This window comes from Cibotium barometz, chromosome 41 (assembly GCF_041138505.1).
Source record: "Cibotium barometz isolate CiBa-2024 chromosome 41, ASM4113850v1, whole genome shotgun sequence".
Classification (NCBI taxonomy): domain Eukaryota; kingdom Viridiplantae; phylum Streptophyta; class Polypodiopsida; order Cyatheales; family Cibotiaceae; genus Cibotium; species Cibotium barometz.
In genome coordinates this window covers 37533066-37549558 of record NC_141086.1, presented here as the reverse complement: position 1 = coordinate 37549558, position 16493 = coordinate 37533066, and the positions used below count along the sequence as shown (strand labels likewise).

Sequence of the window (16493 nt, the reverse complement as noted above, 5' to 3'; positions counted from 1 at the left end):
TAAAGATATAGACTAGTTCTACACACCTGTGCGCTGTTATGGCACTACCCCCACATTGATCAAAATCGCGATGCCTTTTTGGGGCTGTTGGATAAAGTAGACTCAAACAAGTAAACTACATCGGCGCATCACGAAGTAAACTAGAGGTGAAAAACATAGAATATAACGGCTTGAAGCCATAGAATTTTGTTGCTTGAAGGTACAGGTAAGATGTTTCCACTAATATCCCAAGGTCTTGAGTTCAAATCCTCTTTGGCACATAACATCTTGCTTCAAAATTTTCTTCCAAATTCACCCTATCCCATGATGTACTAAACTAAGTAAGCTATGTTTGCTTAGCAAACTAGGAAGTAAACTATGATCGCATGGGAGAGAGTGTTAGGCAAAGTGCCCCATCCTTACACTTTTGCCATGTGACTAAATTTTTTTTTGCCATGTGGCTGTAGCTCTCTCTCTCTCTCTCACGGATGAGAGCTGGAAGTAAGACTCGATCACGAGACCTTACCCCAAACACACATCACGAGACCTTACCCCAAACACACACACCATTCACCAGTTGCTCTCTAAAGATATATATTTTGAATCAAGCGTTGGTATATTTACTTTACACCGTTTTGAGTCTTTAGGGTTGGGAGTGAAACATCCATATCTTTGCGCGACAGCAAAAGTAAGCAGCCCATTCAGTTTTACGCTAATCTCTCCCCGATTTATGCTATTTATTTGCTCTAATCTTGCCATGATCTGCTGCGATCGTAGTAGTTCATACTTTGCTGATGGCTATTTGCTCATGTAGTGGTTATTTATTTGGGTGCATCATATATCTTAGTGGATTGATCAAGAAGATTGGGTTTCTCACAAGCAAAACCAGTTGCTGCTGTAATTTTGTTTATATTTAATCCATTGCTTCCACATTCTGTAATTAGATTCTTAAGTATCTTAGCTGCAGTCGCTGCTATTATTTCTCCTAAAAAGTAGCACACTGTTTTTTTTTTTGTAATTATATTCTTAACTGCGTTCACGAAATTTACAAAAAAGTTTTCTCTTGAAATTTTTGAAAAATTGGTTATGCTTTAAAAAAAGAGAGGACCTTGTTCTCTTAGATCTCCTGGAATTTTTAGGAAATTCAGCAGTTTCTAGTTTTGGGAAATCAATGGCAAATTTTTGTAAATCAACTATCATGTAGCTTTAGGAAATTTATCAATTCATTGTCTTACTGTCCGAAAATGAAATGGGGAGTTTGTAAAGGGTAAAGTGTAAAGGTCTGCCACAGAACTTATTGCATGGTTTTTCTTGTTTTGCAGATGATTGATGATCAGGATCTTGGTTTTTTTGCAAACTTTCTGGGGATTTTCATATTCATTCTGGTGGTTGCATACCATTATGTGGTGGCAGACCCCAAGTATGAGTAAGTGCCCTGCCTTTTTCTATCCAGGAGGGAGCATGTGGATGGAAAATCTTGATCGTGTCTCTGCCTTTATCGACATCTATTGTGTTTTTTCTTTTCCTTATTTATAGAAGTAATGTGCTTCACATGGAGAGGCATGGGATAGAGGAAAGAGGGTCTTTGGGTTGGAAGGGTTGCACATTAACTTCTTGTGCAGGATGTTGGGATGGATGTCTGTATGATGAACATGCCATTAATATTGAAATGATTCATGATCAAAGGGCATGATGAACCTTGTATGTTTTGGAGGCTGCATCGTAGTATCGCTGCTGACATAGTTGTTTTTGCTGTTGACATGCAATTCTCATGCTATGTCAGTGTACCCATCTTTCAAGTAGTTGAGGTACTTTGCTCCATGTTTACCTTTACATTTTTTTATTTGCAAATTGTGTGTGATGTACTTTGCTGTTGCATATGCGTCTCTCTTAGCTCACTTGGGTAATTGAGAATCAAGGAAGCTGAGAATGGTTGCATGTAGTTGGCTTCACAAGTTTGGGGTATGGTGATTCTGCATTCCACCAGATACAACACACTAGTAATTCCCTAGATCGAGGCTGAAACCTTTCAGGCAAGGCCTTGTTAACAAAGGCTAGCTCTATCAGCAGGGGCTCTTCCTACTAGACATTCTCTCGAAACTGATCAAAGAAGCCTTGCTCATTCTCAATGTAGGTTTCTTTATAGTAAAGTTTCCAGTGGTTGAAAATTTTTGCTTCCAGAGTTCATATCAGGGTGCTATAGATATCCAGGAAGAGGATTCTGTATTGTATGCTGTAAAGCTGGTGCCCACTCCAATCAGCTTCAGTATTGCAAATCCAATCATCCTGGCCTTTTCAATTGGCAAGAGCTGATGTGCAAGCATTTCCTTTGCCAATTTCATGTTCCAAACCTGTGCTAGAATGATTTCTCATGACGCTTTGTAGCACAAAATCTGGCTCATCTGCTGTGCTTGCTTCTTGCTGCAGCTTTCTCTGGACACAAAAAATCCAGGAAACGGTGTTTGAGTTTTTTTATAAATCTAATGATTGTTTGAAAAAGTTTTTGTGCTGGTGAAAAGCTTGGTGTTAACTATGCCTTACCAACATTTGTTTTCTCGATAGAAAAGTTACGAGGGCGCTCCTTGCACTCATCCAAGATCTATAGTTCTCAAAACTTGTCGGTAGTTTGTAATGCCCGATGTGTCTTGCTTTGGCAAAATTATGATCAAGAAGGTTGACTCTCACAGTCACAAGCAAATGCGGAGTTCCTGCATGAAAGAGCATGCAGGAACTCTCTTCAAGTATCTTTCCCTTGCACATGAGGTTGCTAAGTGTCTCTTTGCATTGTGTGTGAAAGTCACTTACATACCTAGGCCACGAGTTCACATTGGGTTGGACACTCGTTTACAAAAGGACCAAAAGTTAACTTGGCTTTATAATCACGGCCTGTGCAAATGAACTCCATGCACTTGGCAATGCATACTCTTGGCAAAAGCCTTAGGCATAATTTATTGAAAAAACCTAGGGCGAGAATTACAAAATTAGGCTCCAAAATGTGAGAATGTCTCCCTTTATGTTGTAGGTAAAAGCTAGACTGGCTTGAGTTTGTTGGCCTCCCACAAACCTCTCAAGGCATTCTTCCACTTTTGGATATTCCTTGTGTAGTGTCAGAAATAGTAGTAGGGAGTACAAAAGCGAATGTCAAACATGTCCTTAAATGTAACAAGATAATGAGTTGCCATGTATTGAATCCTCTAGAAGTAGCCAAGGATGCATGCTGCACTTGGCCTTGTGTTGAGATTGAGGTTGAGGTTGGCAAGGTCACCTCTTTCATAGCTTTGTTTTGGCTGATTGATGAGAAGCACCAAAATTTAAAGGATCTACATGTGGCAATGATATCTGCATTTGGTATACATTTCCAATATTCATCCCTCATATATTCCATTTGTTGCTTCAGCTGTGAAGTGGTTCAGAATTTGTTGGCTCAATTAAAGGAAAGTTGAAGTTGACATGCAGGTCTTGCTTTCTGAGAGTACTTAATTCTTTCTAATTCTACCTTCTTTTGATTGGGAAGTATGTGGGATCTGTGATGCGTTGATACCTTGGCGCATACATGTTGACATGTTATTTTGGATACTTCTTGGTGTTATGTTGATATTCCAAATACTGATTAGAGGACTCATATATTGGTTAAATCCACAACACATTAGAATTTGGGGGTTCGACTACACGGTGTGTGGTACCCAACACATCTATATTTTTTGGAGTTTCTCACTTTTTCGGATAAAATGATTGATAGCCCTTATAAAGGTGTTAGTCATGCAATGGATTGGGTTATTAGTATGCTATTATCGATGAGAAATATTGGAATAATCTCCAACGAGGCAACTACTGGTTTTTCATGATTGTTGACTCTTGTCAGGCTTGATCTACATAATAATCTGGCCATTACCAGTGTAGTGTATATTGCTAATTTTAAACTTTGTGTTAAGAGGGCTTTTGGATATAAAGACTCACGCGGGGCTGGTGCTGAGATAACGGTATTTTAACTACTCTAGGATTGACAGAATAAATTACTATTAATCTAAACATTGAATGGTTTGATTGACACATTAGGGTAATGCTGTTTATGGCAGTAACATGGCTGACTTCTGACTAGGCATTCTGAATTGTTCTCTTATTTATGGAATACATTCATTATTGGTTGGGTATACATACTGGCTTCATAATGAATGTATACTCTACTGATAGGATAAATGATTGATAGGGTCTACTCGATGGTTTATGTGTATCTATCAGGTAGGATTATAACTATGGTGTGGCTCATGACTTGCTAGAAGTGCTCTCTATGGTTAGTGATTTGTAACAGTTAATGTGGTGCTGAAAAAAACAGAGGTTTAACATTAAAAACAAAAGATCATGAGATTAAAGTGCTTGGATACTCACCAATTTCACCCGCTTGGACAAGTACCTATTCTAGGCATTCCTTAAGCTCCAGGGACAGTCAGTGAGCCTGAGGGGTGAGGGGATGTCTTTGGGTGTCTTTGCTAGTTGTTTTTTCGGAGAGTTTGTGCAACTTGTTATTCTCTTGTCATAGCATTCAAAAGCTAAACGTAGTTCTACTTGCTACTTCAACCCTCGGTTCATTTTAGCCATTTGTTGTAGAAGTTATGTGGCTCCTATTGTTTCTTGGTTTCTTCTTGTTCCTTTTTCTTCAATTGTTGGGAGGAGAGCTTCATTCATTGCTTTCATGGCCTTCTCTATTTCTTGAAGTGTTATAGACTTCATGTTGCTATAATGTGGCAAGCAACTTCTTTTTGGTAGCCTTCCATTTGGTTTTGCAAGAAATTCTTGATCAGCTCGTAGTTTAGTCTAGTGTTTACATGTGTTTGGTCTTCTGTAGTGATCTGATTTTTCATGTTGGTGGGGTTGTATGTACACACATTCTCCATGCAAAAGCTTGAGGTCGGTTCCCTATGGCATGGTCCAAATCATATTGCCAAGGCCAATGTTTACTAGAGCTCCCTTCAACTTTAAAGTAGTGATCAAGGTTTACATGTGTGTGCCCTTGAGCTCTTCATGCAGGTGGGGTCCATATATATAGATTCCAAAATGACATGGCTATGGTGGCAAGAGGTTGGTATGGGTGTGGCATTCCCAAGAAATGGGTGTACCATTTGAATGGTATGGCCATACCAGTTGGAGAAGCATTTGGTATGGGCGTGGCATCTAGATCAAAAGTTAGAACGGCCATGGTATAGAGGGATGAGAATGGAACGACCTTGGCAGTTCAACTAGATGGTGGCTTGGCTGTGGCACTTGGATTTCTGAATCATACGGCCGCATGGAAAATTTGGTACATCCATGGAAAATTTGAAGTGTAGAATGGTCCGGCTATGGCAAAGGAGAGGTGAATGGTACAGCCATGGCACTTTTTGTACAACCGTGGCAAATAGGAATTTTTTTTAGGGCACGTTGAATTAAGTTTTGTACCCTTGGGCTATGCTGCCAACACCCCATTGTGGGTTTTGTACTAACTACGTGCCCAATTCGCCAAACGGACTAGTATGTTCCAACTAGGTGATGGCAAGGGTGGGACTTCCTTGGGGAGTTCAGAGGCTGGTGTGACGAGGGAGTACTTGAGATATAAGTGGTTAAGGGTTGATCGGGAGTACTCCGATGGAGTCTAACAATGACGGGTGGAAGAGCCGATGTCGAAGGTATATCTCTAGTATGGACTCTTGGCTGTGGTTGGGGGGTCACAATGTCATCGTGAAGCTTTTGCTTCCCTTTCTCCTACACAGTCATTCGTGGTAGAGGCCACTTTGGGTCTCCATTTAAGGGTGGGTGACTGCGAAGTGACAAGAGTTGGGAGTTGGTGCCTTGGTGATTTGCGGACCCAACTGTGGCAATTGTCCACATAGAAATGTTGAGCTTGTGCTAGAGGTTTTGGGATCCATTGGGAGGTTGTTTTTGGGCATGGCCGCATAGGGTGTAATTGAGGATAGGTGGGCCTTGGAGAGCATTTGGGCCGCCATTTTTCTTGGACCATGTGTGCTTGTGGTTGTCGAATTGGTTGCCTGCAAAAGGAGGATGAGGAGCTCTAGGTGTCGATGTGTGAGGATGAGAGTTGGATCGTTGAGGGATCCACAAAGTAGAAGTGTCCTCATAATACCCTTACATGTTTAGGATCCTTTTAGGTACCCATTGCCAAGAAGGCATGCTCTATTTGTGTTTGTTAGTGTCGTTAGAAGTGTTACTATAGCTAATATTCTATGGTGGGTCAATAGCTTGGGTGGCTTTTGAGATGTGGGAGTGGGATGTTGCCAAGTGGGGTGGTGGAGAGGATGTGAGAGGCAATTGTTTGTTCGAAGTGATGAGCGCCCTCTTTTTGAGTGGTATGGATTTGTGTGGATGGGAAGGTTAACTGATCTCGGTGAGTGGAGGGATGACTTGTTGGCATGGGGGAGCAGCGGCGGGTACAGGTTCTTCGTTTGTCATGAGGACAATAACTTGCCCAAAGGCCAGTTGTAGGGTAGCCGTCCTTGCATCCCAATCGATGTTGCACCTATTGGGTCCCATCCAACCCCTTCCGAGGAGTATCTCTTCGTGCATTGTTCTTGCAGGCATCACATAAAACTTTCCTTCCAATGGATTATTTCCAATGTGGAACAAAAGTGTGATTGTGTCTAAGCAGTGAACTTCTTGAGATGCCACTGTCGTGACTATGGTAGGAGTATCTTTCAATCGTGGGAGTTCTCCAAGGGAAAGCCATATTTTGTGAGACATCAAATTGTAATTAGCCATTGTATCTACAAGAGCTAATTTTTAGGTGAAGCGCATCGGGGTGGTCATTCCTAACCATAACCGAGCAGGCTCCACCTCCCAGTCTTCTTCTTCGAGGTCGACCACTTTGGCCATGTTGACCATGATATCTTTATGCCGAAGCTTGGCTTACCTCGCTTTAGCCTCTTGTTGGGAGGCTTGTTTCATTTCTTCATGGTCCCTTTTTTCTTTGTTTTTTGTCGTGAATGGCTCTTAGAGTAGTTTTGGTTAGTGGGCCATAGTAGCGTTTCAACTTTCTACTGTTGAAATATCCCGCCATTTCAACACCATCAAGTGTCTCTATGCACACCACACCTTGGAAAGGTCCTAGCCCTCTGAGCTTGAGTTTCTTTTTGTGTTGAATAGGAGGACCATGTCATTCATTTGCTTATCTTTCAGCTGGTCGTCAAACCATTGTTCATGCCTTAGCTTTTTGACAATCATGCAATATACAACTAGGAGGCATGTTTCTTCAAGCTTTTCAAGCTCGAAAAGGCGATAGCCTAAGACATTTTCCATGAGTTTTTCTTGTACAGCAATGTGTAAGATTTAGACCAAGAACTCCAAAAAAACACTGGGCATTAAAGTAGAGGTTGAGTTTTCCATAGCTCTCTCTCCCACCCATTTGTTGCAAAGCTCCTTTGTTGTTTGCGATACAACAAGAGGCAGGTTTGAGTACCCCACCTCTCCATAAGAGAAGGTTTCCCTTCTAAGAGTAGCTAGAGATGCAAGCCAATAAGACCCTTTCTTTCTTCCTCCTCTTCTCTCTATCTTACAAGGCTCAATGTTCTCAAATTGGTAAGACCCTTGTATTCTTTCCCATAGACAAGACAAAATGCCTTTGGTTCCGATCATTGCATAATAGTAGCAACCATTTGAGAAATGGGGAATATAATTCATTGGGCCCATTAGTCCAGCGCAAAAGCCACTCGAAAGGTAGATGCTCATATAACTACGAAATTTTTATACGAGCATATCATATGAAGATCACTAATAAGGGCTCCCATTTTATCAAGGAGGTCATTGAGGACTTGTTGACAGGATTTATGGTGGTACAATGTAAGTCATCACCTTACTACCCTCAAACTAATGGAAAGGTAGAAAGCACTAATAAAATCCGTAATTCATCACCTTACTACCCTCAAGTTAATGGGGACAAGTAGAAAAAGCACTAATAAAATCCTTTGTTGTATCCTGACTAAGATTGTAGAAGCTAGCCAAAACAATTAGGAGCATAAGCTAGCAGTAGCAGCAATGTGGGCCTATAAGACTTCCTATAAGGTACACACTCCTTTTCAGCTCCGCCTGTGATATTGAGGGAATGATGCCTATGAAATGTTTGGTGCCTAGCTTGAGGATAGCCATGAAAGAACGTCTAAGGGAGAATGCTCTAGTAGAGCTAAGAGGCTAGTTGAAAAGCTTGACAAGACTAGAGTAATTGCTCTACATGGAATGGTGTGGAGAAGCTCACGTGGCGCAAACAATGGTTTGACCAAAACCTAAAATCTAAAGAGCTACATGAGGGATACCTAGTATTCATGTATGGGGTCATCATGTAAGGTTTTTGTCATGCATGCAAGTGCCTTGGAAGAGGAAATGTCGCTCCGAAGAAGTTAGATCTCCGCTATGAGTTGCAAAGTTAATTGGTGAGTGAATCAAGGAGAAATCAGTGGGATTAGATGCTTGGATGTAAACTCTATAAATTGAGGCATTGGCCTAATGAGAATTTGCTCGTTTTTTATTATCCATGCCTACATTAAGCTATCAGTTAATTGCTCACTAATCACATCTTAATTATCATCTAAATTGCTCACTAATCATATCTTAATTATCATCTAATCTCTTTGTTAAATGATGTTGATTCTAGCATTTGATCCACCATAGCTCATCACATTGCTGTAATTTTAACAATTGGGAGTGAAAGACTTCCCACCTCTCATCTAGGGATTGTAGATATACATTATCACTATGGAACATCATAGACCCTAACAACAATCTAAGCAACTGTCGCCACAGCCACCCAAGATGTTACTATATCTTCCTGCACACAAAGCACCACAAGTACCCCCCGCCCAGAGGCCATAATCCCACCCCACAACAAAACTTTAAGAACCAACAACCTCATGTTCATCACTATTGGGTTCCCAAACGACTGTAAAGGCATAGTGATACTATGACAGGAATAGGAAGGTATCGGTACCCAAACCATAAAATCTTGAAGCAAAGCCATCTGTGCAAAAAACTCATCTCAAGAACGACCAATAGCCCCAAGTACCACAAACAAACTAGCAAGGAAAAGTTGCAAGAGAAATGGGAAGCAAGAATAAGTCCTAACCAAGCACACCACCCTTCCAAGTCAAGTAACAAGGGAGGTATAGGTGCCCAAAAGAAAACCAAGACAAAATCACTACACTAGACCGTAAGGTCACTAGGTGACAGAAGTCACTGCCCACCACTACAAACTAGGAAGCCACAAGAACATAAACAAGAGCCACAAGAACCTTCCCAACTTGACGTCACAAAGGATTCCAAGTAAACTAGGGTAAAACAAGTGAATTACCCCCAAGGGTAAAGTTGTCATAGCAGACCCACAAGACCACATGTTCAATCAAGACATGTTTACACAAGAACTTGTTACAAATTCTATACAGTGACTAATTCAATGGATGGGGTAAGAGTTGATGTGTTCCACAAACGATCCACAGAAAAACTACAAATGTTACACCAACACACCCCTTCTACATCCAAAGCTTCAACCAAATATGCTTGGGCCTATATCCATGTAGCACATCAGGCTAGCAAATCACGATGATCCTATATAACAAGCTCGAAGGGCGAACAAACTAACAATCTAACAATACTAACACCACCTAGAAAACCTCAAATTAGCTACCGCCGTGATTCTACAAAATCATGTCATATAACTTTTGCCCAGAATCATCCAGAAAGTTTAAAATCACTCCTAAAGTACATTATGCTCCAACCTAGACCCTATCATGGCCATACCTCCACTATCCTATCACCATGATTCTGGTTGATCACGGCCACCATGATTCTCACACCTATAGAATCATGCCATAAAACTTGAGCTGAACTTAATCGTTTCTGAGCCCCAGGCATGTCATGTGCCTGGTAAGGTCGTGTGCCTGGTAAGGATGGAATCATACCCCGACGTGATCACGGCCATTGTTGATGTGATCAAATCATTGCCATGATCACGGCATGCATTCCAAGACCACTAATATATTACCATGTGTCACATGCATTTATCCTCCCACCATGATCCCCTAGCCAGAAGTAGATGTGTCACATGCATTTATCCTCCCGCCATGATCCCCTAGCCACAAGTAGATGATTACTTCTCTTATTTGTATTATTTCCCATCATTTTTAGCTTCCCTCTTCTTCAGTGATTGATTATGCTTGCGCTTGTATCAGTGTTACTGCACAATGATGTCTAAGTACACTGACAACCCTCACCAAGTAGGAATCATGTGCCCAGCCTCCTTTACTTCTTTTTATTGCGCTTGTTTTGTATTTATCAAACCAATAAGATACCCATACTCAAGAGGCGGGTAGGTGTATCACATCAACTGCCATGTTTTCTTTATCTTTCACATGTTTTCCTTCTAGGGAGGTCCCCTACCCATTCGAAACCCCTCTTAAATCTCTACGCCTCCCTCCAAACCTCATAAAACATAGGTTCACCCACCTATGATTGTGAAGTCTACACAATCATGGTCCCCCAAAACCGTGACTGCCATATCAAAAAAACACAACCAATAATTAACCCCTCCACAAGGACATTCGAGCTGCCAATGGCATTAATTCATGACCAAACACATCCAAGGGCAATCGTGATTCTGTACTCTATAGAATCACAGTGCGTTATTGGACATGTGATCGCCACATCACCTAATCATGCCTCAAAATCATAGTGTCATGTCACCAATTGTGCCTCAAAAATCATAATGCCACATCACCAATCACGTCTCAAAATCACGGTACCATGTCACCAATCACGCTTTAAAATCACAATGCCACATCACCAATCACGACTTTAAAATCACGATACTATGTCACCAATCATGCCTCAAAATCACGATGGACGTTACCAATCATGCTTCAAAATCAAAATGCCACATCACCAATCATGTCTTAAGAATCGCGATGCCACATCACCAATCACATCAACCAATCATGGCGTGATTGCTACATTATCAAACATGTCTCTTACGCCACATCACTAATCATGGTTTCCACATCATCTTTGCATAATCATGTCACCACCGTGAGACTGCATAATCATGAAATCTTATTCTTCATATATGCTCTCCCCCAAAAATTCACCACATTGATCCTTCTCCTATGTTCTGTTACTATAAAGGATTAAAATCATGGAAGTTGTCACCTACAGTTTGCTAAATCACAGCCGTGACTGTGAAAACAGAGCCGCACTTCACTACAACCTAATTTCACACAGTTCAATGCTAACCAAAATTCTAACATTTAACCTCTAACAAGGGACCATGATGCTTCTACCAGCTAGTAGATTGATAAATATTCTCTATTTTAGCATCATGGTAGGCAAAGATACCAACCAATATCCACTGTACAAGGACCCAAGATCACCCATTTCCTTGAGAGGTGATGCCAACACCCCTAAGAGAGGTAGTCCAAGGGAAAGGTCACGTAGGTCCACCAAAAAGCCAGCTATCTCGAACCACTTATGGACTAGTGTCATAGCATAATCCTCAACCACACCGAGGTAGTAGACAACCAAAAAGTTTATTTTCAATATCATTCCCTAGCTACATGCAGTTAATAAATGACATCGAAGTAAAGGAGAAGTTGGTCCGAATTGGGAACTTGCCTGAGGTTGTGCAATGCAGGATCATCACGAAATTTTGTACCAAATTTCTCACCTCCTACCCACACCAGGGCACCAAGAGAGGCATGGTTACAAGTGCGGATGGATCCAAGAAACCCATATTGATAACAAAAAAGCTTATTCGAGATACCCTCTACCTCCCTGTCAAGCCCACCCCCTTTTCAAAGAAGTTGGATTTCTCGGACACCGCCACTAAGGTCAACAACAATGAAGCTAAGTTTGCTACCCTAAAAGATCCCAAGTTAGAGAAGGCCTATAGGGTTACCTCCATGATAATGCAAGTGAAACCCCCCTAGCCGGGTATAATAGAATGGATATGCACAAGGTCTATCGCTTCAACAGGGGAAACAACACACTACCTCATGAAACATGGCAACAACAAGGCGGTGAACCTCTATCTCCTTACATAAATTTTAAGCCACACTGCCGAGGTTCCATTGTTGTGCAAAAAGGTCATCCCTTGAAGAACCCGAGGTGGTCCCCCTAGAACACAAGGAAATATAAAGAGATCTAGGGAGGATCAGCACTCATAGTAGCAGATACAAAAAGGTTGGTGTGGCACAAATTGGTTTAAGCTCTCCTAAATAGCCACCAAAGAAAAGAGTAAAGAAGACTCCTTGACGGTGCCTTTCTACTTCCTCGACCCCTTTTGCTCATGCTAAAGGAGGGCATGAAAGTACTACAAAAATAAGCCCCAAGCTCTCCACCACCACCACCTCCATTCACACAAGAACCTGTCGCTCTAGAAGTGCACAAAGACTGGGCCTAGCATGCCACTCTAGGAGTCTACATTGATGAAGCCCAAAGCCAACAACCTAGTAGGTCTCTACTACACCAACAAATTCCCTTTGTCCTTCCAGGAGCAATTGGGTGAGGGCTAGCTTAAGGTGATCTCAAGCTCTAATAAACCTAGCAGATATTGCAACCAAGCACCAAAAGCAAGAAGCATCATAGAGCAAAGAAGAACCTTTCAAGCCCCTCTGCTTTTATAGCTACAAGATATGGATGCCACAGCTAGGCGGGTGGTTGTCCACGAGTTGAAAAAGGGCCTTCTTCATTGTCTAAATCCAAAGTACACCACCCAAGTGGAAGAATACATGAAGTAAGGAGAGCATAAGGATTACAAAATGTAGGCATACATCTCCGATCTCAACATCCTTTTTGCCCAAATGATGGAGTGAAATTTTCATATACACAAGCTTCTGCCACAAGCAACTATTGAAATAACATGCAAGTGTCACAACAACACGAAGCTCAGTGTGTAATTGTGGAATAAATGGATCGAATCACTAAGGAGGCGAAGCAAAGGTAGAAAATCACATATGCCAACAACACCCTCACCCAACAAGTTCAAGGGCTTCTCCAACAACTAGAATCTCATAGGCAAGTGAAGAAAGGACCCACCACACACAACTGCAAATCCAAGTGGATAGCCTCACAGGAGAAGCACAAAATTGATGTGGTAGAGCTGCAGGCTAAAGCACAAACCCAATTGTGCTAGAACTCCAAACAAACTTTTCTAATGTTGTGAGAATGATCACAAAGCCCTGAAAATTTTGTTAGAAGAGAAAGATAGAGAGCTCAAGACTATCGAATTTGGGCTTAAAGCACAAATGTCAACATTGGAAGGGCAGCTCGCACAAGCAAAGGATATTTATGAAATCAGCGAGAATTTTAAGATCTAGGTTAAAGATCTTAAGAAACACTATAGGGCCTATAAACTGAACATGTGACAATATTGGCTAGCCAAAGTCATTCCTCACCTCAATGAGTCGATACTTAATGCCCACTCAGTAATAACAGGCTTATAGGAAGAAATGGGAGTTCTCCAAAAAGATAAGCATGACCTCATCCTACAAAATACCCAGCTTGTTGAGGACACCCACCAGCATAGGGAATTGGCCATAGACCAGCAGGCTTTGGTTGCTCATGAAGAACAATTTATCATCCTCCAATAATAGTTGCATCCATAGAGGAAACCCGGATGCGATTGAATAGGATATCGAAGAGGATGATACTTATAGCAAGCTAGTGGATAGGGCAGCCCCATTGGCTGACCTTCTAGTCGATTCCTTGGGCCCCTCACAAACATTTTCCCTCTTTTTTTCTTCACTAACCCTCTCTAGTGGATAGGGTAGCCCCACTGGTTGACCTTCCAGTGGATTCCTTGGTTCCCCCTTATAATAAACCTTTTTCCTCTTTTTTGCTTCACTAACCCTCTCTTTGTGTTAATACAATTTTAACTTAAGTGAGGAACTAATCCAAGGGGGACCTGGTGCTTATTCAACAAAATATTTCGTCGATACGTCAATCCAACCATCAGCATGGCTATGTTCACCGGGGGGGCTCAAACTTAATGAGGATCACTCCATGTATATTTACCCTTACACCCCATTATCCTTAATTTTCAATCTTGGTGGTGTTAGGTACTCATTAACTCTACTAACTTTAGTGAGGGGGAAGAGCTTGTCAAATTAATAAAACCATCTAGCATCTCCCCTACCTAAAATACAAGAAAGCCTAAATTGGATGCTAACACACAGAGGTTGGGTTGAGGCTTGGGACACCCCACCATCACCTGTTTGCTAATCCATAATAGTAAACTATATCATCCTTACGCTATTCTATGATTTTTTTATCTCATTTGTGCACACTTACAAAACTTATTAACATTAGTCTATGATTTCGAGCAAGTTCACATTGAGTACCCTTCATTTCGTATAGTAAGGAAGAAGATTTGCATACCCTACATGATTTCTTTATCACAAAGAAACCGTTGCCGCCTTCCAATGATGAGAATGATGCTTGGCCAAGATGAGTGATGGCCAAAATAAAATTGTTGGAACAACTTCAAAATTTGGAAGTATCACATGACAGGCAAAGGGCCTTGGAATCTAGTGACAAGTGAAGAGGTGAAACCAAGGATTCCTGCAATTAATACAACTCCGACATAACTTACAGCACATAAGAACAAGATGGAAAGAGTATTCAAGGTGTTGCATTATTTCTCATATTTTGTGATTAGATGGGATATTATGTCATATCCAGGATGTAGATAATCCCAAAGATGCATGGGATACATTGGTGAAGATGTATGACACAAACACAAAGGGAAGGAAGATCCAGTTTTGAAACAAAAGATACACAATATAGCACACAAAACAATAGAAGTGTGCATGAATATATGTAGAAGAACAAAGCATGTGTAGATACATGGGAATCTATCAATGCACCAATGGATGATGATGATTTGGTTGCTCTTACATTGAAAGGTTTGGGCAAGGATTACAAATCATTTGACACTTCTATCATTGTGAGAAGTGGTGATCCCCCAAACTTATTATGAAAGAGATGAAGCTTGGATTAGGTACATCATCAAGTAGTAGTGGTCAAGGGACCATGCATTTTGCACATAAAGAGGTGCAGAAGCAGGGGGGATCCTTTTTAGAGGACATATAAGTGGATGTGGTTGTTGGTAGGATAGACCACCACAATAACAACAAAATTTTCAGCCCTTGTATGGTGCATGAGGAGGTAGTCATACTCCTGAGGTAGGGGGAGATCGGTGGGGGAGATCGGATGCTAGAGGAAGAGGTAGATGACAACCTTAATAGCAGTATAGAAGTGGCATTAAGTTTCACTATTGTGGTAAGATTGAACATATGACCAAGGAATGTTACAAGAAGCAAAATGATTTATGAGATGGAAAAATTCAACTATGCATCTTTTAGAAATGCAGGCCATGGGAATGAAGATAAATGTCTTTGCAATGAAGAATCTGATTGGGCACTATATCTTCACATAGTGAAGGAGATAATACTTGGTGCATGGATTCTAGTGCATCAAACCATATGACATTCATGGTGGTGAATGGTTTGATAGAAGTTTCTCACGCAATCATAGGGATATATGGTTAGTAGAGATGATACATAGCATCACATCACTCATGTTAGTAGTGTACCATTAAAGATACATGATGAGAGAGTGGAGACAATGTCAAATGTATTATATTCCATCAACAATCACTAAGAATCTTGCATCCGTGGGTCAAATGGTCGAGTAGGGATTACAAGTAAGGTTCAAAATGAGTATGGCTACTTTGTTGGCTACTTTGTTAAAGACTTTAAGAATGGATGTAACCTCATTGCAAAGGAACAAAAGAAAGAAAGACTATTCACTTTGGATACAGGTATTCCAGAAATAAAATTAGCCATGTTTTCACATATCCATGGCATTATATAGGAAATTGATATGTGGCATAAGAGGATTGGACATGTGAATATCCAAAATCTAAAGTCAATGCAAACAAAAGGGATTATTAGTGACCAAGATTCAAGTATAATGGAAGCAATCATGTATGTGTTGCATATTAGTTTGGGAAGTAGGCAAGACCTCCACTTCCAAATGATAGTCAAATGAGCAAGATGCCTTTGGAAATTATTCATAGTGATATTTGGGGTCCAGCACAAACTCCATCTATAAATGGTTGTAGGTATTATGTCACTTTCATTAATTACTATACTAGAATGACATAGATCTACTTCTTGAAGGAAAAAGGTGAAGCATTTAGGAAGTTCAGAGAGTTCAAAGCATATGCTAAGAAGAAATATGGACAATGGATAAAGTGTTTGAGGGCAGATGGTAGAGGTGAGTTCCCCTCATGTGCATATAATGATTTCTTGAGAGAGCATGGGATATGAAGGTAACTTACAGGTAAGTACACACCTCAACAAAATGGATTTGTTGAAAGGCAGAATAGAGTCATTGGTGAGATAGCATGGCCATGCTTAGTGAGAAGAGTATTCCAAATTACTATTAGGCAGAAGCATGTGCAATAGCAATGTACTTGTTGAATAAGA

The 16493-nt window shown here is 40.9% G+C and overlaps 1 pseudogene across 1 annotated transcript; it reads left to right on the top strand.

The window, feature by feature from the left end:
• Nucleotides 1-536: 536 nt before the first annotated feature.
• On the top strand, nt 537-1801 carry LOC147614933 (dolichyl-diphosphooligosaccharide--protein glycosyltransferase subunit 4A pseudogene; annotated as a pseudogene). The gene is made up of 2 exons (XR_015263001.1): nt 537-667; nt 1302-1801. The product of XR_015263001.1 is annotated as a dolichyl-diphosphooligosaccharide--protein glycosyltransferase subunit 4A pseudogene (transcript).
• Nucleotides 1802-16493: the final 14692 nt, after the last annotated feature.